This window comes from Saccopteryx bilineata, chromosome 3 (genome assembly GCF_036850765.1).
Source record: "Saccopteryx bilineata isolate mSacBil1 chromosome 3, mSacBil1_pri_phased_curated, whole genome shotgun sequence".
In the NCBI taxonomy this organism is placed as follows: domain Eukaryota; kingdom Metazoa; phylum Chordata; class Mammalia; order Chiroptera; family Emballonuridae; genus Saccopteryx; species Saccopteryx bilineata.
Genome location: NC_089492.1, coordinates 102,472,782 through 102,499,365, shown reverse-complemented (window position 1 = coordinate 102,499,365; position 26,584 = coordinate 102,472,782). Strand labels below are relative to the sequence as shown.

The window sequence follows — 26,584 nt, the reverse complement described above, 5'->3', positions numbered from 1 at the left end:
GCAGAACAAATCACTTCCAGCTATCACCTGTCTCTCTCTGGAGAAAGGCCAAGTGTCAGGAAAAAATGTGATCAAGGGCAATTGGGCTGATCTCTACATTAAGCAAACCCACCCTTCCCCTGTGTTCCAAGACTCAGATCCTTGCTCAAAAAGCCATCTGCTTGGTGGGAGGTGCTGGCAGAGGCGTGCACTGACTGTCGTGAACCAACTCCACGTGGGTCTCTGCTGAAGGTGAGGAAAACCAATGGGGGGATATAAAATACAAAAGCAGCACATGGTGGGACTTTTCTATTTTACTAATACTCTTAGGACTTTTCAAAATGCTGCCCTTTAAGTCTCAGGACAGATCTGTGAATGAAGTAGGCAAGGAGCATTGTCCCCATTTCACAGATGAGAGAACTGAGGCTTAAAGGGACCATCCTGTAGTTGCTCTAAGGCTCTACATTTGTCAGAAAAAGTGAAAAGAGAACTTAATTCTAATTTTCCCCACATGCCCTTATGTAAGTCACTAAATTTCACAGAGATGGGTGGGTGAATTTATCTGTGGAGTTACTGTCCCCTGAACAGAAATATATGAGTTAACACTGATTTTGTCACTGTTGATAATAGTTAACATCCATATTGGCCTGATAATGTTTAAAGCACTTTTTACACTTAAATGAGCTACCCATAGAATATGTGTCACCTCATACTGCTGGAATTGCATTTTAAAATCAAGTTCAGTTTTCCAGGATTTTCTTGGCACTTGAGAGAAAACATCCTGTATGCAGGTCAGAGGGCAGTCAGCAATCAAAGTAGAACTGCTTTGACAGAAGTTTTTTAGGCCAAAATATCCTCTGTTAAAAAAATTTTCCCCAACTTTTTGCTTTTCTGTCATTCAGCAATCTCACTAAAAAATAAGTGAGTTAATTAAGTAAATAAATAAAAGGAGGGGAGAAAAGGAAATGCTTTGACCTGAAGCTCTGAACAAGTCAAACAACCGACATTGTCAAGTCTGTCCTGATGTACTTCATTGTTTCGAAATGCGCAGCTTCTCAAACATTTAACATCTAAAATATGATTAATGGCTCAAAAGTTATGGTGAACTGTAACTCAGCAACTTACCCAGGATGTGCCAACTAAGTCCCTTTTTGTGTTGCACACATGGCACCGTGAGCTTGGCAGCCTGCTAGGTGGGCAAAGGGCATGATGACCTACTAGAATGACATTTTTCATGACATGTGTCTTACCTATTTCTTGTTTCAACCACTGCCTTCATTGCTCTATAAAAGAGCTCTTACATCATCAGGTATCAGCTCATCAGGTATCAGTTGTATGAGTTGTATGTATCAACCCCTAGGGAGACCTTGTCAAGTTCAAAAGCCTGGGGTTCTCTTGACCAACTGGAGATCAGATTTTGTGCTCTTTAGAACTCTGATCAAGATGGAGGCATAGGTAAACACAGTACTCGAATCCTTCCACAAACATATTAAAATTACAACTAAATAACTATCATTTAGAACTGTGTGAAATTGAGCTGAATGGAAGTCCTACAACTAGAGATTTCAAGAAGAAGCCATACCAAGATTGGTGGTGGGGGCGGGGGCAGAGACATGAACAGGCTGGTCCCATACCCGCATGTGTCAGATAAACTGGGAGGGTTATCTAGGCTGCAGAGGTCTCCTCTGAGGATCTAGGGGTCCCAGATCCATACCAGTTCCCCAAGGCCAGGGCTCCAGTGCTGGGAAGAGAAGTCCTTATAACGTCTGGCTGTAAAAACCAACAGGAGTTGAGGCTGAGTGAGACAAGGGCTGCTGGAGTCCCAGACAGTTAAAGGGCCCACGCCCTCAGATCTACTCCCCCTGAGGTACAGCACTGAGGTACAGCTCAATAGGCACCGGGGACATAGTAGGAGGAGCTGAAGTGTCTGCATCAAGGCAAGAGCTGTGGAGGCAGCCTTCTCCCAGACAAAAGTGCTGGCAGAGGCCACTATTCCTTTGGTGAGCCCGCTCCCCACAGAGATGGCAGGTGAGCACCACATCAGAGTCTCCATCCACCTGGCCATCTCTGTTTACCCTGCCCAGGTGAGTCCCTGAAACCCTGCCACACCAAACTTGAGGGCCCACCCAAGTTGTTTCAGGTGCATTTTCCATATGAATGACATGTCTTGGTTCATGCTTCAGATTTTCCTAAAATATCTCTAACAAGCAGTATCTGACCTCTGCATGCTCTGTACCTCTTGCGAAGCGGTCCCAGCCCGGCACTAGTAACAGCCAGAGCTGTGGTTCACAGCCTAGCCTCTCCTGGGCACTTCCAAGCCCAGCACAAGTAGCAGCCAACTGCAGATTGCTTTGTAGTTCAAGTCAGGTGGCCCTGGGCAGAACACAGGTGGCAGCTGACCTTGGTCTGCACCTCCTAAGAGACCCTATAGCTAGGTCACCCAGTGGACAGCTTCAAATCACATCTAAACATCACCCCACCACCTCTACAGTGACACTCAAAGGGCAGACTCAGCAGGCACCAGAGCCCTGCGGAAGTAAGTCCTGCTCTGTGGGATGGGTCCCTGCATAGCTGATCCTTCACAGTGGTCAGTGGTTGGTGGTTGCAGCAGTCCTTGCAGTGGATAACCTGGGGGTAAATCCCTCCCATTGAGGTGCTAACAGCAATCAAGGTTCAACTGGTGGGATTCAAGGGCCACAGTTGGAGTGCCCAGTTTGATTGGTCAGGGAAGCTGTGCCACTGGACCCGACAGAGTGGCTCGGGCCACTCTCCCGAGCCCAGGAGACATAGCAGCTCTACTTAATACATAGAACCAAACACAGGGAGGCAGCCAAAATGAGAAGACAAAGAAACATGTCCCAAATGAAAGAACAGAACAAAACTCTGGAAAAATAACTAAATAAAAAGAAGACAAGCAATCTACTAGATGCAAAGTTCAAAACAGTGCATGTAAGGATGCTCAATGAACTTAGGGGAAAAGTAGTTAAACTTAGAGAGAACTTCAACAGCATAAAAAAAGAACACGGAACCCATAAAAAAAAGTCAGAAATGAAGGATACACTAACTGAAATAAAGAAAAATTTACAGGGCATCAACAGTAGATGAAGCTGAGAATCAAGTCAGTGATTTGGAATATAAGGAAACAAAAACACCCAATCAAAATTGAAAAAAAAAAAAAAAACTAAACTAAAAAAATAAAGACATTATAGGGAGTCTCTGGGACAACTTCAAGTATATCCACATTTGCATTATGGAGGTGCTGAAAGAAGAAGAGAGATCACAGGAAAAGTTCCCTACCATGGTGAAGGAGACATACAAGCCCAGGGAGTGTCGAGTTCCAAACAAGATGAACCCAAAGAGGCCCACACCAGGACACATCGTAATGAAAACGCAAGAGGTTAAAGACAAAGAGAGAAACTTAAAAGCAGCTAGAGAAAGCACTTATTACCTACAAGGGAGCTCCCATGAGACTGACAGTTGATTTCTCAACAGAAATTTTGAAGGCCAGAAGGGATTGGCAAGAAATACTAAAAGTGATAAAAAGCAAGGATCTACAACCAAGATTACATTACCCAGCCAAGCTATCATTTGGAATGAAAGGATATATAAAGAGCTTCTCAGGCAAAAAAAAAAAAATCTAAAGAAATATTACATAAAATGTTAAAGGGTCTTCTTTAAGATGATGAAGAAGAAAAAATAAAAAATATGAACAATAAAATGGCAATAAATACATCTCTGCCAACAAACAAATCTAAAAATCCAAAAGATAAACAAAGAAGTAGAAGAACAGAAATGGGCTCATAAATACAGAGAACATTTTGACACTTGCAGATGGGAGGGGCTTTGGGGGAGATGAGTGAAAAAGATGAAGGGAAGTACTAATTGGTTCTTACAGAAGAGTCACGGGGATGTGAAGTGCAGCATAGGAAATACAGCCAGTAATATTCTAACAACTATGTATGGTGTCAGATAGGTACTAGATTTACCTGGATGATAATTTAGTAAGTTATATAATGTCTAGTCACTGTGATGTACACCTGAAACAAACACAATATTGTATGTCAACTGTAATTGAAAAACAAAAGTGGTTTTAATTTTTTTAAAAAAGATTTTTGTACTCTTTTTTTCCAATGAGTTTTTAGAAACAGCTTAGCAAAGAGTTATCAGACGAGCGGCACAGCGCAGTAAGAGCCCTCGGCCGTCGGCTTGCCTGGTCCAGCCTGCTCCAAATCCTTTGCCTTGAAACTTCTCTAAGTGGGGATGAATATGACCAGAAATGCTGGATCTCCAGGAGGAAAAACAAAAAAATCCACTGGATTTCTCAAGCACTTCTTGAACCCTATCCAAGTGATTATAAGATGGTATTTTAGACAGGATTCCTGGAGTCTTACTCAAGGTAGAGGCCCTATGGGCAGTGCTATACTGTTGCCCTTAAAGATAAACAGTTGAATCCCTGCCCCCCTGCCCATTTAAGTTTTCAACCAGCTATGTAAAAATCCTGACCAAGAAGAACCCAAATTAAGCCACCTTAAATGTATTTTGATTATAAAATAATATACCCTACATGCTTAAGTTTTTCCATCTTTCAACATAATAAAAATTACATTGAAATTCTTACATTGTAAAAATTACATTGAAATTAAAGCTGAAATTCTCAAACTTTAATGTGCAGAAGAACCTCCTAGTTTTGAAGGCTTGTTAAAATCACCTGGGAATTATCCCAGAGATTCCACTTCAGCAGGTGATTATTATGTGGAGCAAAAATTCTCTGGGCCACTTTCTGGTGCTATGTGTCATCACATACTGCTAGAAAAATCACCTCTATAGCCCAAGAGGCAGGGCAAGCTCAAGAGCCACACCAGAGTGCTGGAGAATGCCAAACCAGGCTAGACACAGGGACCGGCTGCTTGGCCAACCTTTGAACAGCTGGTTTGCTCAGAACAAAGGCAGCTGACCTTTTAGGAACTGGGCTTGCTCCCATGGCCCTCACTCTAGGTCTCCTACCAGGAATGAATCCCAGCCATAGCTTGCTGGGTGAGTGGGAACACGAATCTTTCCAGAAGGTGGGGAGGCATTTCATTTACCATCAGACACCATCTTCCATGACAGCTGATAATGTTCTCTGTGATTCAGGTCTCCTTCCAGCTGTTGTCTTAGCTCTCCAGAGATGCTATTCTGGCCTCCTACTTGCTCACTCAGTTCCCTCTTCCAGGGCCCCCACCATATATAGGTCAAGACCTTCAGCCTAACACTCCACTTTCTACAGTAGAGTGGACATCCTTTGGTACTCCAGAGGAAGAAGAGAGAAGGAATGAGACCAACATGCAGATCCTACTCATCGGATCCCGAGAAGTCCCTCCAATACCATCAGCCTAAACTCTCTGTGAACCAGCGAATGCAGTGATAGGCTGTCCTAGGCAGGACTGGGAGATAAGTCCTTATGTGAGGCATAATTGTGTGTGTCAAAGTACGGCCGGCATTGCTTTGAACAACCCTTAAATCAGTTTTGTTTTTTGAACAACACACAATGCTGATGATATGTATGTGTAGACACACACAGCCAATGTATTCACATATATGAGGGTAGAAATATGACAATAAATCCATATTTTCTACATATACATCCATATGTGTATACACACAAGTCGCTGAAATGTTTCCCAATGGAACTGTTATCTCTACTTCAAATATGGGTGTACTCTTATATCTTCTATTTTATGCTATTTCACTAAAGAAAAAATGTTCATGGAGACACACTAAAGGAATTTCATGACCCACTAGTCCAACATGGGCTAGAGTTTGAAAAAGGCTGCTTTAACTCATCTGGAGAGTACAGAATACACGGTTCTGTGTATACTGCTCTGTGAAATAAAATGTGAGTACAAATACATAACATGCCCAACAAAGTACACTAACGAATAAGAAGGCACGGGCTCATGCTTAACACATCCCAGCCTCCCACTCAGTGTGCAGAGCTGCCCTCCTCCCGAGGAGAGTCACTGGCCTGGACAGGCAGGCAGGAGGCGCTGACGATCCCTGGACACCGAGTAGGTCCACAGCTCACTTGCCCCAATTTATTTATTTGCCAAACACCTATAATTAAATCAGCATAAATGAAAGCTTTGTGTGTGGTGACCCTATGACATTTCTATGGCTGTCAGGAGCTGTTGGGTGTTCCAGGTTTTGACAGGACTTTGCATTAAAAATGTTAAAGGATGCAAACCTTATATTGAATAACAGCTGACTAAATCAGGAACTCCCTCACCTCAAGAGTAAACATGTGAAGAGAAAATTCTGAGCACTGGCACAAACATGGGACCACGTCACAGCTAAATACAACAGTATTGGTTATACGGGAGGTCTTCGGATAAAAATCAAGTTGTCACACGTGAATGAAAGTCCTCAAACCACCAGGTGAGCTCAATTGCTGGCCTTCCATGAGACATAACAGTGTAGGGAACGGTTAATGCTCAATGGAAAAACTGACAGAGCCACTGGCCCAAGTGTTATGTAAGGAAAGATATTGATACTTGAACCACTCCACGAGAATGACAAAGCCATTGTATGATATTTATTGTCCTACAATTTCCAGTACAGTATACATAGCGGTGGGCCCACTGCTCAGTCAGAGGCAGTTTTATTGTGTGTGTGTGTACAGCTCTATAACACATCATCTGCACACTGCGCCATGCACTCACAACACAAAATCGGTAATTTCCCACCACTGTTTTTCTCCCCTTTACTCTGTTCTACTTCTTCCCACCCCCTTTCTCTCTGATAATCACCACACTGTTGTCTGTTTTTGGTCTGTTTGTTTTGTTTAATCCCCTTATCTTCCTCACACAGCTCCTCTGTGTGAAACCCCGCCCCTCTGACAGCTGTCAGTCTGTTCTCTGCATCTATGAGTCTGTTTCTATTTTGTTTATTAGTTTATTTTGTTCATTAGGTTCCACATATCAATGAAATCGTATGGTATTTATCTTTCTCTAATTGGCATATTTCACCCAGAATAATACTCTCCAAGTCCATCCTTGCTGTTGCAAAAGGTAATATTTCTTTCATTTTTACAGCTGACTAGTATTCCATTGTGTAAAAGTAGCACAGCCTTTTTATCCGCTCACCTACTGATGGACACGTGGGCTGCTTTTTATCCGCTCATCTACTGATGGACACTTGGGCTGCTTCCCGATCTTGGCTATTGTAAAGAATGCTGCAATGAACACAGGGGTGCATATATTCTTTCAAATCAGAGTTTTGGGTTTCTTCAGATAGTCCCAGAAAGGGAACTGCTGGGTCATAGGACAGTTCCATTTTTAATTTTCTGAGGAAACTTCATATTGTTTTACACAATGGTTACAACAATCTACATCTCCACCAAGAGTGCACGAGGGTTCCCTTTTCTCCAAACCTCACCAACACTTATAGTTTGTTGATTTACTGATGATAACCATTCTGAAGGCATGAGGTGCTATCACAATGAGGTTTTAATTTGCATTTCTCTGTTGATTAGTGAATATCAAGCATCTGTTTATACGTCTATTGGCCATCTGTATGTCCTCTATTTACTGTCTATTTAGGTCCTTTGCCCATTTTTTAATTGAATTGTTTGTTTTCTTGGTGGTGAGTTGTACAAGTTCTTTATAAATTTTGAAAATTAACCTCATCAGATGTATCACTGGCAAATATGTTTTTCCACTCAGTGGGTTATCTTTTCATTTTGTTTATGGTTTATTTTGCTATGTAAAAGTTTTTAATTTGATATTGTCCCATTTGTTTATTTATTTTTTTTTTGCTTCCCTTGCCCAAGGAGATATATTAGAAAAACACATTTCTCGTAGAAATGTCTAAAGATTTTACCGCCTATGTTTCCTTCTAGGAATTTTCTGGTTTCAAAAGTTAATCCAGCCCTGGCTGGCTGGCTCAGTGGTAGAGCGTCAGCCTGGCATGTGGAAGTCCCAGGTTCGATTCCCGGCCAGGGTACACAGGAGAAGCACCCATTTGCTTCTCCACCCCTCCCCCTCTCCTTCCTCTCTATCTCTCTCTTCCCCTCCCGCAGCCAAGGCTCCATTGGAGCAAAGTTGGCCTGGGCACTTAGGATGGCTCCACGGCCTTCGCCTCAGGCACTAGAATGGCTCCAGTTGCTACGGAGCAACACCCCAGATGGGCAGAGCATCACCCCTTAGTGGGCTTGCTGGGTGGATCCTGGCCAGGCGCATGCAGAAGTCTGTCTCTCTGCCTCCCTACTTCTGACTTCAGAAAAATACAAAAAACAACAATAACAACAAAAACAACTTCATCCATTTTGAGTTTATTTTTGTGTGTGGTGTAAAGAGGTGGTTTAGTTTCATTTTTTTGCATGAATCTGTCTAATTTTCTCAACACTATTTATTGAATAGACTGTCTCTTTACCTCATTGTCTGTTCTTGCCTCCTTTGTCAAATATTAACTGACTATAAAAGCATGGGTTTATTTCTGAGCTCTCTATTCTCTTCCATTAATCTATATACCTGTTTTTATGCCAGTACCATGTTGTTTTGATTATATGGCCTTGTAGTATAGCCATATATATATATATATATATATATATATATATATATATGTAGTATAGTGTATCAGGTAGCGTGATACCTCCAACTTTGTTCTTTCTCAAGACTGCTAAGGCCATTTGGGAGTCTTTTGTGGTTCCACATAATTTTTTGGAATACGTGTGTGTGTGTGTGTGTGTGTGTGTGTGTGTGTGACAGAGACAGAGATACAGAGAGGAACAGAGAGGGACAGACAGACAGGAAGGGAGAGAGATGAGAAGCATCAATTCTTTTTTGTGGCTCTTTTGTCTCCTTAGTTGTTCATTGATTGCTTTCTCATATGTGCTTTGACGGGGGGGGGGGGGGGGGGGCTACAGCAGAGTGAGTGACTCCTTGCTCAAGCCAGTGACCTTTGGACTCAAGCCAGTGACCAGAGGGTCATGTCTATGATCCCACACTTAAGCCAGGAACCCCATGCTCAAGCTGGCCCATGCTCAAGCCAGCGACCTCAGGGTTTTGAATCCAAGCCTCAGTCCAACCCTCTATCCACTGTGTCGCTGCCTGATCAGGCAAAGTTTTGGAATCTTTGTTCTAGTTCTGTGAGATATGCCATTGATAACTTAATAGGAATTGCACTGAATCTACAGATTACTTTGGGTAGTATGGACATTTTAATAATGTTAATTTTTCCTATCCATGAACACAGTATATGCTTCCACTTATTTGTATATATATTCCTCAGTTTCTTCAGCATACATAATTTTCTGAGTATAGGCCTTTTACCTCCTTGGTTAAATTTATTCCTAGGTATTTTATTTTTTGTTTTTGCAACTGTAAATGGGATTGTTTTCTTAGTTTCTCTTTTTAATAGTTCACTATTGGTGTATAAAAATGCCACATATTTCTGAATATTAATTTTTTTATCTTGCTACTTTTCTGAATTCACTTATCAGTTCTAGCAGTTTTTTGGCGGAATCTTTAGAATTTTCTATATACAATATCATGTCGCCTGTAAATGACAGTTTTATTTCTTTCTTTCCAATTTGGATGACTTTTTTTTTATTTTCTTGTTTAATTGGTGTGGCTAGAACTTCCAGTACTATGTTGAATAAGAGTGGTGAGAGTAGAATCCTTGTCTTATTCACAATCTTAAGGAAAATGCTTATAGCTTTTACCCACTGAGTATGATGCAGGCTGTCATATTTGGCCTTTATTGTGTTAAGGTATATTCTCTCTATGCCCACTTGGCTGAGAGTTTTTATCATAAATGGATGCTGGCTTTTATTTTTTATTTTTTTTATTTTTTATTTTTTGGATGCTGGCTTTTATTAAGTGTTTTTTCTGCACCTATTGATATAAACATATGTGTATCATATTTATTGATTTTCAAATATTGTATCAACCTTGCATCCCTGGAATAAATCCCACTTGATCATGGTATATGACCTTTTAATGTTTTGCTGGATCTGGTTAGTGTTTTGTTGAGGATTCTAGCATCTATGTTCATCAGGGATATTTGCCTATAATTTTCTTTCTTCATGGCGCCTTTATCTGGTTTGGTAGTAGGATAATGATGGCTTTGTAAAATTAGCTTGGGTATCTTCCTTCCTCTTGAATTTTTTGGAATAGATTGAAAAAAATAGGTGTTAACACTTCATTGAACATTTGGTAAAATTTGCTGTGAAACCATCCAGACCAGGACTTTTGTTTGCTAAGAGTTATTTTTTAAAAAATTACTGCCTCAATTTCACTAGTTATAATTGGTCTATTCAGGTTTTCTAATTCTTTCTGATTTAATTTAGAAAACTGTAGGTTTCTAGGAATTTACCCATTATGCTCAGGTTATCCAATTTATTGGCATCTAGTTGTTCATATTTTCTTACAATCCTTTGTATTTCTTTGGTGTCAATTGTTACTTCTATTCTTTCATTTATGGTTATATTATTTAAGTTCGCTCTCTTTTTTTCTTGATGAGTCTGGTTCAAGGTTTTTCAATCTTTTAAATTATTATTTTTTATTTCATTTATTCATTTCAGAGAAGAGAGAGAGAGAAGGTGGGGAGGAGCAGGAAGCATCAACTCTCACATGTGCCTTGACCAGGCAAGCCCAGGGTTTCAAACCAGCGACCTCAGCATTCCAGGTCAAGGCTCTATCCACTGTGCCACCACAGGTCAGGCAAGGTTTTTCAATCTTGTTTATCTTTTCAAAGAACCAACTCTTGGTTTCATTGTTCATTTATATATATGGTCTTTATATCATTTATTTCCACCCTAATTTTTATTATTTCCTTCCTTCTACTTACTCTGGGTTTTGTTTTTTGTTTTTTATCTAGTTCTTTTAGGTATAGGACAAGATTGTTTGAGATTTTTCTTGCTTCTTGAGGTAGGTCTGTAATGCTATAAATTTCCCTCTTAAGACTGATTTTGCTGTATCCCATAGATTTGGGGTTGTTCATTTTCATTTGTCTTAAGGTAACTTGATTTCTTCCTTGATCTCACTGTTGACCCATCCACTCTTTAGTATCGAGTTTTTAGCCTCCAAGTGTTTGAGTGTTTTTCAGTGTTTTCATTGTAACTGATTTCTAGTTTTATACCATTGTCATCAGAGAATATGCTTGATATAATTTCAATCTTTTTGAATTTATTAAGACTTGTTTGTGTCCTAATATGTGGTCTATCTTAAAGAATGTTCCATGTGAACTTAAAAAGAATATATATTCTGCTGCTTTGGAATAAAATGTTCTGTAAATATCCATTAAATCCATCTAGTCCAGTGTGTCATTTAAGGTCATTGTTGCCTTGTTGATTTTTGTCTGAAAGCTCTATTCCTTGATGTCAATGGGATGTTAAAATCCTCCACTATGACTATATTACTGTTGATCTCTCCCTTTATGTCCACCAAGATTTTCTTTATGTGTTTAGGTGCTCTTATGTTGGGTACATACATGTTTACAAGGGTGATATCCTCTTGTTGGATTGATCTCTTTAGAACTGTGTAATGTCCTTTCTCTCTTGTTATAGCCTTTGGTTTGAAGTCAACTTTGAGTCAGAGATAAAGTTTTAGACCTACCAATGGATTCACACTTGCTCCTCCAGCCAGAGGAAGACTGTGGACCAAATACATGTCTGTTTTGCCTCATGTTATCCAATGAGGCAGCTTTTTCTCTGAGTGGGATCTATCTACAGTCTTTGATCATCTGGTCCCATCCTCCCTTCCCAAACTCTTCTTCCTGCTCCCACTCCTCTGGTCAGGTAAGAGTCCTCATTGTCCTCCCTAACCCTGACCCTGCCCTACCACTCTCCCTCTCTCTCTGCTTATATCTGTCATCAAAACTTTAGTTATGCAGATCCCTGGCCTATAGTGTTCCCCCACTGCTCATCTCTGGGAATTCAAATGCTACCATTCCACTTCCTTGATGAATGAATGCTTTTCCTGACTATCCTAGATTCCATCAATATCCCTTTTGTCTAACAAATAGTGTTATATAATTGGGACTTAAAGTTCCCTTTATTTCATGTAGCTAAATCATCCTTGCTAAATAAGAATATAAGTACCTTAAGGACTTTTCACCCTCTCTCATTTATTCATTGAGTCATCCAACAAATATTTTTATCACTAAGCACCAAATTATCCTTCTCTTATATTCTTAGTCTCTAGACCAGGGTTTTGCAGAGCCTCCAGTCTATGCTTATTTACTGTACAGAATTGAATTTAATGTGCATAATTGGTGACCACAATTAGAAGTATACTTTGGCCTCAGATCCAAGGTGGTTGACCTGAAACCCTAACAAAGACAGAGCCCAAGATGTCACCCATCACTGCTATGTTCCCAACATTTAAGCCAGTGGGCCCAGACACTCTGTAGGAACAGCCTCCCCCTTCAGAATTCTGCATCTGTGTGAAGATGGTTGCCATGAGAATTTATGAGACTCCTACATAAAAACCACTATTTCACTCATAAAAACACCCACATTTTCAGACATATTGAGAAGAGCTATAATGATTCATGAACATAGAAATAGAAATTCCTCTCTGATTCCTTCACCTGGAGTTCCATAATGAAGATGCAGAGGAACAACCAGTAGTCACAGAACACCTCTCCTACCTTACTTTCTCTGAGAGATCATCTCAGTTGCCAAAAACCCTTCCCCGTGTCCCTCACCTCCAACACATCACCAGTACCCATACACAAAACCAATGACTTACTGTTTTTTACTGATAATGATAAAGTTTGGTGGATCTTTCTATTAACTTACCATTAGTACCTTATCGGCAACAATTTTCTTCAGACCCATATCACCTTAGGAGTATTCTATATAATCACCCTTTGAGTTAAAAATTTTTAATGTAATATATTATAAAAGATACCACCTGAGTATTTCTAATATTACTTTTTCAAAAAGTCAAACTGGAATAACTACCACGTATATGACTCTTACCCTTCACTGTTGGACTGAATGTTGTTTTTCTTGCTATATAAGCATGTCTATAAGAAGTCCAAACAAGCTCTGGGTTATATAACATATTTTGCATTTTGGGGGGGTTATAATTAGAGTGATAAGATTATGGCAGTGATCCTAGAACAGATTAAGGACACAATTGTGATGAAAGAGGGCTTTGGGTCAGTAAAAGTGCAAATCTGAAACTGTTTTATTTAACATGATTTTGGCACAATGCACAGTAATAATCCCATATTTATAGAACACCTTTCAGAAACTGTTTTTATGAAGGCCCCACAGAGTTTTCCCACGTCAAATGTTTAATTTGGATGGGAAGTTGCCTTGTGAGTTTCAAATGAAGTTCTATAACAAAGAGGGTCTCTCAGGAAACCACCACAAGCTTAAAAGGGCTTGAAAAGGCAGGAGCTACAGAGGCCAATACTGTTTCGGAAATTTGACTATGTTCCTCTTCTGTTAAAAATGCTATGCACAAAACAACAATATTGGTATACTGATGTTTGAAAATTAAAGTGCTGACAAGGTCAGGGCCTGTGAATAGCCTGTCCATGGAGAAGCCCAGAGCCAGGCTGCAGTAATCACACTGGTTAACCTGGGAGAACTAACAGAGGGTCTCTTAGGCTGGGCTGTAGGGAGTGAGCCCCTGCCCCTCACCTCTGGTGATTTATAAGATGGATAGAAGACTTCTGTGGGAAAGGCCTGGGGAAGAGCTCTTCTCCCATTAGTTACTTAACAGTACTACTCAGGACTCATGCCATTGGCTGAAATGAAACAGAATGGCCAAGAGGGATTACACCATGGGCTTTAAAGGGGGGCAGGTTGACCCTGGTTCTCTAGAGGCAAAGGGGAAAGAACCTCAGGCTAGTGTACTTACCTCTTAATTTGGGCTGGCCATTCTGCTCTGTGGCTAGACCTTATTTAAATTTGGAACAGCCTCTTGCACTCTGACCTCTCCTGCTTATTTTTGTTTACTTTCCCTTCTTACCAATGTTCCTTTTGAGAAACTCTAACTGACCCAACCCCCTGGGTCTCTTCTCTCATAGTGCCCCATGCCAGAGCCAACTGTGGCCTGGAGCCATTCCCTGGTTTCTGCCTGTAGGCGGCAGGCACTGAAGCAGGTTACACAGTGTGTGTATGTGTGTGTGTGGGGGGGGGGGGACTCCAACTGATCTAGGCAGTAAACAAATGGGAAAAACATTTTTCCTCACTTTAATAAATATAAAAAGGGGCAACATTATTTTTTGGAGGACTGGGATGTTGGGGGAGGGGAAGGAATAGTAAGGGGGAACTCACAGAGATGGAATGTGGGTCAGCAGTAGCGGCCTTCTTAGCTGAGATCCACGTGCTATAGAGACCATCAGGTTACGGTCCATAATAAACTGCTAACTTATTAATGTTAACTTTTCCTTTTCATATTAAAGTACTATTTTCAATAATGTTAATATTAACTGGCTGGGTTTCCCAGTAGTCAGCTTTTGGAGTTTAGCTAAAACTCACATATAAAAGATACAACAAAAAATAAAAACGGGATTCCCGGAAAAGGGACAGCCACATCAAATGATATGACAAGCCATGCTATAGAAGTCACACACTGCACTAACTAAAAATCAACCACAGGAAAGAAAAGCTCACACAATGTCTTCAGGGTAGAAAACAAGAATATGCAAGCTGACGTGTTAAAACGAACACTGGCACTGTTGGCAGTGCCACGGGGTTCTAGGGGTGCTTCCCCTAGCTCAAACAGTTTAAACTCTACAGAGCCAAGTAATGTAAATTGACCTATACTTTTCAATGATGCAGATGGAAAGGTATTCACAAAGAACCGTTTCAGTACGATGGTGCTTATTCCACTTTAAGCAAAAAGCTATTTGTGATTTGCCAGTTAGTTTGGTAAACAAACCCAAAGTCACTGTCCTCAAGTCACTGGCCAGTAAGAGTGAAGCCTGTTCAAGACGGTGCTGAGTTTCTCAGAGCTCCTGAAAATGCTACAACTTTCTGCTCTGTGAATTTTCCTGCCTTTCTTCTAGAGGACAGCATGAATGTGACCTGAATTTGGACAGGCGTAGGGAGAAATACGTATTGTTCTATAAGTGTATATGACGTTGATGAAAGCTCAAGCATCAGGTAGGGAAAGACTAATGAACCAATCCATCCATGAAAAGCATTTTGTTTTGTTTGAATACTGCTTTAAAATTCTTACATAGAACATGGGCATACCCAGTATTCTATGATCAAGATTAATTGTTTGTTAAAGTTCTATGGCTTAATTACTGGTACTAAGATAAGAAACACTTAATTCTGTGTCTTTGTCATGAACTTGAAGACCCACGGAAACAAACTTATTTATGAAATGAATATCTTATGTCACTGACGAACAGAAATGGTTTTCAAGATGTCAGGATATGACAGTTAAACTGAATGATTTATTTTGAAAACTGGAAATATAAACAGTTCCCTAATTAACGTGCAAACATCTCATTCCTGGTCCATATGGTAGCTTTTGCATGGACTTAGATATAGGCTGAAGTCTGAACTACATTGAGATTAGTCAGTTTGCAAGCATTCAGGAAATCAGCAATTTTCAGAGTATGAGAGTTATGATAAAGGAAAAGTAAGGATGGTGAAGTCTTAGTAAGTCTTCAGCATTGCTCACCCCATTGTTATTAGTCCTTATTGCTAATTCTGTATCATGAACAGATCTCTTGTATTGATTCTTATCCAATTCTTTCTGAGGTCACTCTAGAATTCTAAACTCCAGCTTGGGAGACTTGGCAGATTCTGCCATTTCCCCAAGATTGTTGGCACTTGATATTAAAAGAGGCCTCCTGGTGTGGGACTCTCACCACATTCGGTAAAGTTACCTTATACATCCTAAGTCTGTGGTTCTCAGCCCATCTCCAGAACCCTCCCCAGCCCCAGGTCCAACTGAACTAGGGTGAGGTCAGGAGGGGATATGTTTTGAAAGTAGCTCAAATGATTCTAACCTGAAGCCAGAGTAGACAACGCTGCTCTAAAGTATTCAGAGCATGCTGCCCTCTGTCTGTCTTCCAATTACTCTCATAATTCAATTGCGGTATATTCGCTGTTTACCCTTCAGAATTCTTGCTCCCTCCTGTGTCCTCTTTCATGTGGAGACCTCTCCCTGGAATGCCCCTAACTCTCTAGTTCTTCTAGCTGCAGTCTGGTCCTCCTTGGAGGCTCAGTTCAGTTCAATCCAGTTAACATTCCCTGGGCACCTACTGTGAGCCAGACACTGTGTTCAACTCAGAGGATTAAAAAAAAAGTGCACAAAACCTAGGACCTGCCTTCAGTGAGCTTCCAGCCATGGTTGAGAAGTCAAAATTTTCTGAGATATCAAATGTCTACCCTCAGCAGGTAAAAATAGCAATTCTAGAAATAGTATAGGTTTTTGAGCATGGCATCCCAGCACAAGCACAGTAAATTCAAGTAGGGGATAAATCAATCTAGCATGCCACAGAGACCCACAACGAACCCCAATGAGTGCAGACGGAGTGGAACCCCTAACCTCCTCCTCCTCCTAGACGGGGGGCGAACATGAGCTGCAGAGAAAACTAGCAAGCACAGACTTGGGTCTGAACAAGAGGGCCTTATTCTGAATGTCAATATTGTCATATTCACGATTCCTTGAATAAACAATAAGTAAAATGAAAGAGAATGTTAGCCAGAGCATGCTTCTGGAAGAGGAAGGCTGAGTTGATCCAGAGATCCAAGTGATATCGGGGGAGCAAAGTTGTTTTTTGTTGCTGCTGTTGTTTTTTTAACAACATGAACCAATATACAGCCAGAAAAACACGATCAGAAGAGATAAAAAGGACAGCCTAGGTTGAGGTTTATTCAGTGACAGTTTTTTGGAACATCAGTGTGGGGACTTGGGACTCCGACGGGTCAAGTGCAACAGTGAAAAGAAAATGGCGTCAGAACTGACCACTGATCTCCCAGCTCCCTGGAACTACTCTCACAGAAGGAAGGTGGGAGAAGCCCAGAGAAATTGGGTGGGAGGCAGGTGAGCAAGAGATGGTAAACTTAAATGGAACAGTAATAAAAATCGTAGCGAATCGTACGTGTTGTATGGCTTACTAAAGATTCATATTATAATTACTCAATCTTCAAAATGATCCTACTACTGTCTTCTTCATTTTGCAGATACAGAAACTGAAGCTCCTGAGAGGTTAAAGTGCTCGGCTACAATCACACAGCCAGTTAAAACAGACATGGAATTAAACTCAGGCCATGATCTTACCACCATGCTAAACTGCATTTTAACAGTAGGCAGGAGGCCGTGGGAACTAGATAATTTGCATTTGAGAGACACTTTCTGAATATGAACTAGGAGCCAGGAACACGCTGCCACTTCAGATGTTGATTAGTAAGATCTAGTCCCCCAACTTGAAGAGATTCATAGTTGCTACAGCTAAAAGTACAAAAATTCCAAGTAAATCGGCATTACAAAAAAATAATTCAAAAAATCATCTATTTCAGTCATTCCCCTGTTTGGAGTTGGTAGAGGAGCTGTGTTTATCATTACAAAGTAGGGCTAAGTCTGGAAGCTTGATGTAATGGAATAAGAAGCTTACTCACAAGGAAATATCTGGAAAAGTGCTGTGTGTGAGAGTGTATGTATTCGGGAGGGAAGTTGTTATCACTATGCCTTCATTTCATCTTTCCAGATATTTAACACCCTATCGCCAAGGACCGTGTAAGCACTGGGAAACATTGGGGAGGCAGGAGCATTTGTGGGTCAAAACATTTTTCGAGCCTCTGCTGAAGCCAGTTCACTTTAAGTTCACACATCACTTGGGAGCTAACAGTAGTTTGAACTTTTGGCCTGCAAGATATCCTGCCCATTGGTAAGTAAACATGCGGTGGGGACAAACAGTTTTTATATAACTCTTTCTTCATTGTACAATGATAAGATCTGGGGAAACTTTTTTTTTCCTAATTTAGATTTCTTTATTCAAATATCACACTCAGAAATTCCCCATCCCACTTTGCCAAGACGCAACGTTTGTTCCTTCGTCTGGGAACTTCAATAATTTGGCAAATTGCTACAAGCATGTTTTCTAAAAAGAATTTTAAATGCTATGCTGCCTCTTGAATTTCTTTCTCAAAATTATACCAAGAGTGTAATTGGCTTATAAAGAAGATAAATATAGAGAAAAGGCCTGTAGCCCGCCTTTCAGTACCACACCCAGCTGGTTTCCGGTTACCATGCAAGGCATTTCATATACATCCTCACACCCAGCTCTGGGAGATGGTCATTATCACCCTGTCCTCATTGTTTCCCAGCTTTATTGAGATATAATTGACAGATAACATTGTGTAAGCTTAAGGAATACAATGTGTTGATTTGATACTTATATAATAGAAAATGACTATCACTACCGCGTTAGCTAACACCTGTCCCATTTATCAATTTAAAGTGAAAAAAAAAAACTAGGGTTCAAGGAGTTTCAATAATTTTCCCAAAGTCAACCAGCCTTCCATGTAGAGAAAACATGTGTGCCTGGGTTTGAAGTCAGTGATCATTTCCTCTTTGCTGGAGCTAAGCTGCCATCTTGAAGATGTTCTCTTCAACTCCCAAAGGCCTCTTAATACTCCCTGTAACCTGACAGTAACCCAGACCAGTCTGTACAGGTTAAAGGGTGGCTGTGGAAAAAACAATAGCCTCACAAACATCCTGCCCACAGAAGTAAGGTTTGAGAGTTGTGGTTATTTCTTTCAAAAGTATTATTACTAGGCTGAATAATGGCTTGGGTATTTTTCTCCCTCTTTTAAAAAATGGCAAGTCAAACAATACTCAGCTATAGTGTTACCAACCCGGAGATGTAAGCATTAGCCCAGGGGCCATGTACACTCCCTCAGAGTCGTTTATGTAACAGTGCCTCTCTGAATCAAATCAGCAGGTGATCCACTTTCTGCCATGTCTTACAGCAGCAAAGCCTCCCTGCTTTGCTCACACACGGGAGATCCCAGGTGGAAGGAAAGAGCTGAGCGAGCCTTAGGGCTTGTTTGCAGGGATGCCTGACTTGAAGATGGGATCCTTATCTTCAGCTCTTGCACGCCTTTTTAGTCCAGAAACTGAGCAATACTTTTCATAAGAATAGCTGCCCACCCACCCCCTGCCTTTGGTTCCAGAAGGACTGAAGGAGAATTCCTGCAGACCTCAGAGATTTCTGTCTGGGGAGGGTGGGACCCAGCTTGTGCTGCTGGCAGAGCGATAGTCATCACTGGAAGAGATACAGGAAAGTCTGAGTCATCGATGGACGAGTTGAACCCGAGGCAGGGTGATGGGACTGGGCCTGGCTGGGTTTGGGAAGCTTTCAAGAGCTGGCATCTTAACTGGGCCGGGCCAAGCTGCCTGTTTGGGGGAACGGAACATGGGACAGCCAAGCTTCTGTTGATTTTTCTCATTGCCATCCAAGACCCTTTACACACAGCACCCACCTCTGTGTGCAGCTACCCCTCCACCTGAGAGCCAAAGCAGATCAAAAACAAAAAAAATATATGAGTCCCACCTCCTCTCAGAGTCTAGTTTGGTGGGAACTACTGACATGGGCATAACTACCTTGTGAAGAGGCATGAGGTGCAGAGACCACAGAATCACAGAGTCCGGAGGACTAAAGAAAGACATTAGACCTGTTTAGAAGGAGAGGAGGCTGTAGAATCTACAGTGTAGATCAGAGGTCTCAAACTCGCAGCCCGCAGACTGGCCCGCAGATTAATCCACGAAGTTTGATTAGTCTGCGGGCCGCACAAAATTGGTGGGCGGGCCGCATGGCAACGAGTTTGAGATCCCTGGTGTAGATCATGCAGCTATTGCAAAGAAAGAGACATGGACCTTAAAGGTTAATAGGAGAGAAAATTCTCTTTCTCTCTCTCTCTCTTTTTTAACTGAGACAGAGCCTTAAAAATGACTCGAGGAGGCTTGCTAACTTTCCCTAGTGTGGGGTGGCAGGGAAATCTCAGCTGAGGGTCATAGGGCCTGCACAACAGGCTCGATTCCACCCCATACCACTGTGGAACTTCAAAAACACCCCACGTGGGTTCTTACCTATTAAAGGAGGTGACAGTTTCCTAAGTTTCACCAAAGGATCACATAAAGGTGGTGCATCAAAAATGTGGACCATACTTTATAAGCAATATCAAGGTATAAATACCGAGAACTTCCACAGACCACAGGTTATGCGGCCCCAGGACACCCTTTATTTCAGAGCAAAATCTTTAAAAGCCCAGAGTGTGTCTGCCACCAACAGCGTGGTCTGGGCTAAGAGCTCACCTTCTGATGGTGGGCTGAGCCACTGCCCAGTCTTGGTGCCCATTCCAGGTTCATAAACACCAGATTCCAGGGAGCCTCGGTCAATGCCCGCTGAGCCTATGACTTTCTTGAAACTGAGACATACATTTCAGGCTGGTGAAACAGCAATCTCGAGGCTGCTCTCACACTCGTGGCCCATCATCACAAAAGCCCTCTTTCTCCTCGAAGTCACTGGTACAAAACCTACAGCCCTGCAGGCTCAGCCAGCACAGACCCCATGCCTAGTGGGCCCTCTGGGAACTCCTTCAGCAATTCACCATCTGTTTCTGTCTAAGCCTGCACGGCCCGCTCCAGGTCATACACATGCTTCATGAAGATAAGGCTCAGAGCATATGAATCTCTTGCAAATGCCAGTAGGCCAAGAACCATGCTGATTGGCTTTAAAGCCAACTCTCTCCAACGGTAGTTAGCTATGCCACTATCAAGCACTCCTTCGCAAAGTGTGGTCAGTGACTACTCTGCACCCCCCCACACACAGACACACACAAAAGCAAATCCTGAGTCCTGTTGAATTAGAATCTCCAGGGGTGGGAGCTGTAACCTGCTATTCAAGCAGCTCCATGAGAGCTGCAATGCACACTAGTGTTTGTGAACCCCGCCATGAGGGCTAATGCAAGAATCCACTTGGCAAGATCCATGCCTGACAGTGACCAGGAGACAGGGTGTGGGGCTCTGCTGTGAAGACCAAGGAAGGCTCCATTTCTCGTCACACCTAGTGACAGTGAGGAGGAGTGATGGGGGCTACCCAGCCCCTCTGCTGCTCCCCAGATGCTGATGTGGTTAGGTTCTGTCATGCCTGCAGATAAGATGAGAGACTGAAGTCCATACCTAATATCTGGTTTACCTTTCCTCCTCTAATCCTCCCAGAAGCAATGATCTTTGTAAATACTACATGTTGATTTCTTACTATTGCAGCATGTGTGGAGGGCAGCTGGTCCATGCTTCTGCACCTTCCACACTGATTACAGATGAGAACGGGCCTTTCTCCTCCAACTGGATGGCTCCAGTTCTATAAATGAAACCTTGACCTTTAGAAGCAGCACTGATGATAACTACATCATTTTCCATACTTTCCTGTTTCCAGTACATGGTGAATTCTTGGCAAAGAGTTCCTTTCTCACAGCCGAAAACACTGGCAGGCCACAGATGTGGAAATCTCAGCTGGGAAACATGAAATTTCATTAATATCCCCAAACACACACACCTCAGAAGAGAAACTTTACCCATGACTAATTAGAGCGTCACTCTTAATGAGGAAATAATGGGAAGGATTAACATGCTTCATCCCTTTCTCTCAAGCTCTTGATGGAGAATGTCTAAGGTTTCTGGGGTTCTCAGAAATCGCCTCTTGCTTTGCCCATCTGACTCCAGGCCTCCGCGCACCCTCACCGCCTGGGTTGTTTGCTGCCTCGCCAATAAAAACTCCCAACTCACCCTGGAACTTTCTGGGATAATGAGGATGCAAGAAAAATACATGGTAACCTTTAACAAATCCTGTTCCTGGGGGCAAGCAGAGGAGAAGTTTTCGGAAGGCTGGGGTGAGGGGGTGGCCTGACCATAATGAGGGCCAATCCTGCCAGCAAACTCATGGACATCATAAGAGAGGGATGGGAGCGTCCTCAGGCAGAGCCCAGTGCTGGGGTCCATCCCATAGGTGCAGGCTGCCCTCTCCCCATCGCCCGGAAATGAATGCAGCCTGGAGGGTGGTGCTGGAGTGGGCATGGGCCACGTGTCATGGGCCCGTGAGCAAGTCCCTTCACTGATTTGAGCCTGTTTCCTCCTCTGTTAAAATACACTACCCTCTGCTTATCTCCTAGGTTCTGTGAAGACAAAGTAAGGTGATAATGGGCAAGAGACTCGGGGCGGCGGTTTAAGAGCTGCACGGGCTGCCCGCCAGGCACGTACGAACAGGAACATTCTCACTGGATTCTCACGGCAGCCTCTGGGGGGGGGGGGGGGGGCATTGCTACTTCCGCCTTGGGCAGGAGAAAACCAAGATTCATGGGCATCCTTAATATTTGCTGGTAGCTAAATAAATAAATAAATAAATAAATAAAATAATAAGAAGAAAATCAGACAAAACAATAGGTCTCTGAAAACTAAACGCCTGTTCAAAATGAAATACCCTGATCCTAGGGAGCTATGAGATGAGTGTGTGTAAGGCAGGGGTCCTCAAACGACAGCCGGCCCCCTGAGGCCATTTATCCGGCCCCCCGCCGCACTTCCGGGAGGGGCACCTCTTTCATTGGTGGTCAGTGAGAGAAGCACATTGACCATCTCATTAGCCAAAAGCAGGCCCATAGTTCCCATTAAAATACTGGTCAGTTTGTTGATTTAAATTTACTTGTTCTTTATTTTAAATATTGTATTTGTTCCCATTTTGTTTTGGGTTTTTTTTTTTTTTTACTTTAAAATAAGATATGTGCAGTGTGCATAGGGATTTGTTCATAGTTTGTTTTTTTATAGTCTGGCCCTCCAATGGTCTGAGGGACAGTGAACTAGCCTCCTGTGTAAAATGTTTGGGGACCCCTGGTGTAAGGTGGTTCTCTCCCAAACTGACTGCAATCCATTAGGGCGTGGCTGTGAAGGGCAATGTGAGGAAATAGTGTAGAAGAGTGGTTTTCAATATTTTAACACTTTGGGGACTGGTGAAAATAAAATTATTTTGTGGACCACTTAGGCAGAAATCACCCTGAGCATACATGAATTCAACCAAGGTCACTGGGTCTTTAATCTTCATACAATATCAGGGTGGTTAACTCTTTCGCAGACCAGCATGAAATTTCTGGCAGAACTGTCCATGAACTGGTGGTTGAAAAACACTGGGATAGAACCCTGCTCTGGATTCCACAGCCAGGTGAGGAAAGCGGGAGGATGAAGAATTAATTAGCTGCAAGACAGTAGCTAATAAATCAGCTGATTTTAATTCCTCTGAAATGATTACTGCTGGGTGTGATCACACTCCACAGGATGTATTTCCTGAGCACTTACTCAGGGTAAGTGGGCTTTTCTGGAACACACACACACTTAGAAATTTGCATTGGCTGCTGGGTGTTTATCGTTGGTTTAAGGACATAAGTCATTTGTGCATACAAATCTACCAGAGAGTCAGGTTGTATATGCTGGGTGCCAAATGAGAAGAGCAATTAATAACCACTAAAGGATTCAGATGAACTGAAGAGGCTAGATGTGAGCAGAATGGTGGGAAATTTGGAATCAGACGTGTGGCTGCATCATCCTAGGCAAAGAGGACAGGCAGGAAGGCAGGTGTTTGTATGGCACGTCTAGAACTCGGGCAGGGAGAGGGAAGAGAGCAGGTCGAGATCCGACAAAGGACATTTTATTTTATGGGCCATGGGCGGTGCCCAAGTCTCAGAATAGGGTGGTAAAAGTGGGCAAGCTCTTTTGGTCTGTTTATAAAACTCTTCCACGAGTGATTCATTTCAAATAAAAATCAAAATGGCTGTCCCACTATAATCTATTGCTCCTGTTATTACCCAAAATAGTGCTTAGGGGAAGTCTATTTCAATATTCATCCCTGCTCACGTGAAGCTTGCTACATCACTCACAAGGAAGCCATATAAAAATAGTACGCCCTAAAGCAGGGGTCGGTAACCTTTTTGGCTGAGAGAGCCATGAACGCCACATATTTTAAAATGCAATTCCATGAGAGCCATACAACGGCCCATGTACGTTATGCATTATCCAATAAAAATTTGGTGTTGTCCCAGAAGACAGCTGTGATTGGTTCCAGCCACCCACAACCATGAACATGAGCAGTAGGAAATGAATGGATTGTAATACATGAGAATGTTTTATATTTTTAACGTTATTATTATTTTTTTTATTAAAGATTTGTCTGCAAGCCAGATGCAGCCATCAAAAGAGCCACATCTAGCTCGCAAGCCATAGGTTCCCGACCCCCCCGACCCCTGCCCTAGAGGTAATGAGTTCAAGGAAAAGTGCAAGCTACACACCCCAGAGAAGTTCCAACCTATCATGAAAGGAAACTCAAAATGAAAACAACCATTTTCAGGGAGAAAAACTCGCTCATTCTATGGATGACGAAGATGGCAGGATGCTAAAGTTTGTGGGGCAGGGAGACAGGGACTATCCCACATCATGTGGGACAAGGAGAAAGGTGGTAGGTTGGGACAGGGAAAGGCAAAGTCATGCAAGCGGATAATTCCTTTCTGCTATTGTTACAGCTTAGTTACAATTTGCTATAGGAAGTGCTACTCTAGCAGAGGCCTTAGAAGACATTGATTTCAGCAATCCTAAAGGTAGACCCTTACATCTTACACATCCCCCCAGTCACCTCTGAGAGGAGCCATCACTCTTCAGAAGTTCCCCTGATGGGGAGAAGGGACAGCACTTAGAATCCTCAGGATGGTGCAGGGTTGGAGAAGCCCAATGGTCATTCTGATGGTTGCATATTCTGCCCTTTTCTCCCTTACTCCCTAACCCCCGACACCCAAATACTGCTGTCCTGAGAGATTATGAGATGACAGGATAAGCTTAAGTCTGATGATCACCAAGAAGGTCCTCCAGAGAGTCCCTGGTGTGGATTTAAAGGATGCAGATATTAGACAAGGAGGTTTATGGCTGGGGACTGGGGTTTTTCTCAGCAAGCTGGCTGCGTTTCTGAGCGTTTCCTTATCTGGACGCTTCTCCAGTGCTGCCTTTCTTCTCCATGTGAAAGGGAGATGTCTACCACACTGCCCATGTTCTTAGACAACAGAGACAGAAGTGGACATGTCCCACCCTAGGATGTAAGGACCATAAAATACTGTCTGCTTCGTCACCCCACTCAGCCGCCCAGCAATTTTGTAAGTGAGGACTTTTCACCACTTCCTGATGAGAAGCAGCTTAACTTTTTAACGGATGCATAGAATCTTCCAGTCACGCTTTGCAGGTAGGCTTTCCTCCTTCTACCTCTCTGAGGGCACTGAGAAGAAAGCACGGGGTAGGAAATATTTACTCAGATATAACGCAACTTGAGAAGGGGGTTCATTATGTATGGAACCTTCTATTACAAGGATCCCAGCAAAACCCCCTAGACATCATTTCCTCCGCTTCTATTAAAAAGAGAGCAAGAGCGGGCTGGAGGAGCTTGATATTTTCTTAGTTTCCTTTTTCCTGACTCTCTCTGCACGAAATGATGTAGTTGTTTACTTTAAAGCTCAGACGTCAGCCAGCATTGTATAAAAAGCTTTCCCACAAAAAACCCATAATAAGACAAACTCCTTTCCATGAAGTCTAAGCAATCGGCAACACATGCACGGGCTTGCTCATGCTCTCGCCCCAGGATCTGCCCCTTCCTCCTGTTCTAGGAGCCAAACACCCCAGGACTGGGGGACACGGGGAGGACTTCTCATTTTATGGGGGGTTTGGAGGTGATGCGAAGAGGGAGATAAAGAAGTCAAGAACAATGAACAAATGAATCTTCACTGGTCCCATCCCCAAGACACTTTCAGAGCTCCCTCTGTTCAACCCTCTGTGAAATGAAGTTGTGAACCTCAGTATGCTCAGCCTTAAAATGGGGGAATAAAAAAAAATGGTCAGAGATAAATAAATAAACAAATTAATAAACTACTGTAAGATGTGTGGTAAGAGTAAACCAAACCTGTCAAGTCATTGGCATGTTATCTGAGACAGCACAGCAGAATGGTGTGCACTAGGGCCCAGTTAGTAGAGGCTGCCTAGGTTCAAATCTCAGTTCCACCACTTCTTAGCTGTGTGATTCTGGTGAGGGCCTTCTGCCTCTCCTCGTCTCTGCCTCTCAGAGCCCTAGCAAGGGTTATGTTAATCAATATATATAAAGAGGCCCTGGCCAGTTGCCTCAGCGGTAGAGTGTCAGCTCGGTGTGTGGAAGGCCCAGATTCGATTCCCGGTCAGGGCACACAGGAGAGGCACCCATCTGCTTCTCCACCCTTCCTCTCTATCTCTTTCTTTCCCTACTGCAGCCAAGGCTCCATTGGAGCAAGGTTGGCCCAGGCACTGAGGACGCTCCATAGCCTCCGCCTCAGGTGCTGGAATGGCTCTGGTTGCAATGAGCAATGGAACAACGTCCCAGGTAGGCAGAGTATTGCCTCCTAGCAGGCATGTCGGGTGGATCCCGGTCGGGTGCATACGAGAGTCTTTCTCTCTGCCTCCCTGCTTCTCACTTCAGAAAAAGACAAAAAAACCAAAACAAATATATATATGTAAAGAGCTGTAAGAAGTACTGGTACAGAGTAAGCACTGTCAAAATGCCAGTTGCTATTATTGTTGGCTTCCAGAAAACA

At 42.6% G+C, this 26,584-nt stretch overlaps 1 protein-coding gene and 1 long non-coding RNA gene across 3 annotated transcripts in view; one reads left to right on the top strand and one right to left on the bottom strand.

The window, feature by feature from the left end:
* The window catches only part of PRKCE (protein kinase C epsilon), a 513,463-nt gene that overhangs the window by 115,826 nt on the left and 371,053 nt on the right, over positions 1-26,584 (bottom strand). The window lies entirely within an intron of this gene.
* Positions 153-22,203, top strand: LOC136328668 (uncharacterized). Its single transcript, XR_010730087.1, has 4 exons — positions 153-231; positions 17,650-17,829; positions 21,669-21,774; positions 22,115-22,203. It is a non-coding gene; the product is annotated as an uncharacterized lncRNA (long non-coding RNA).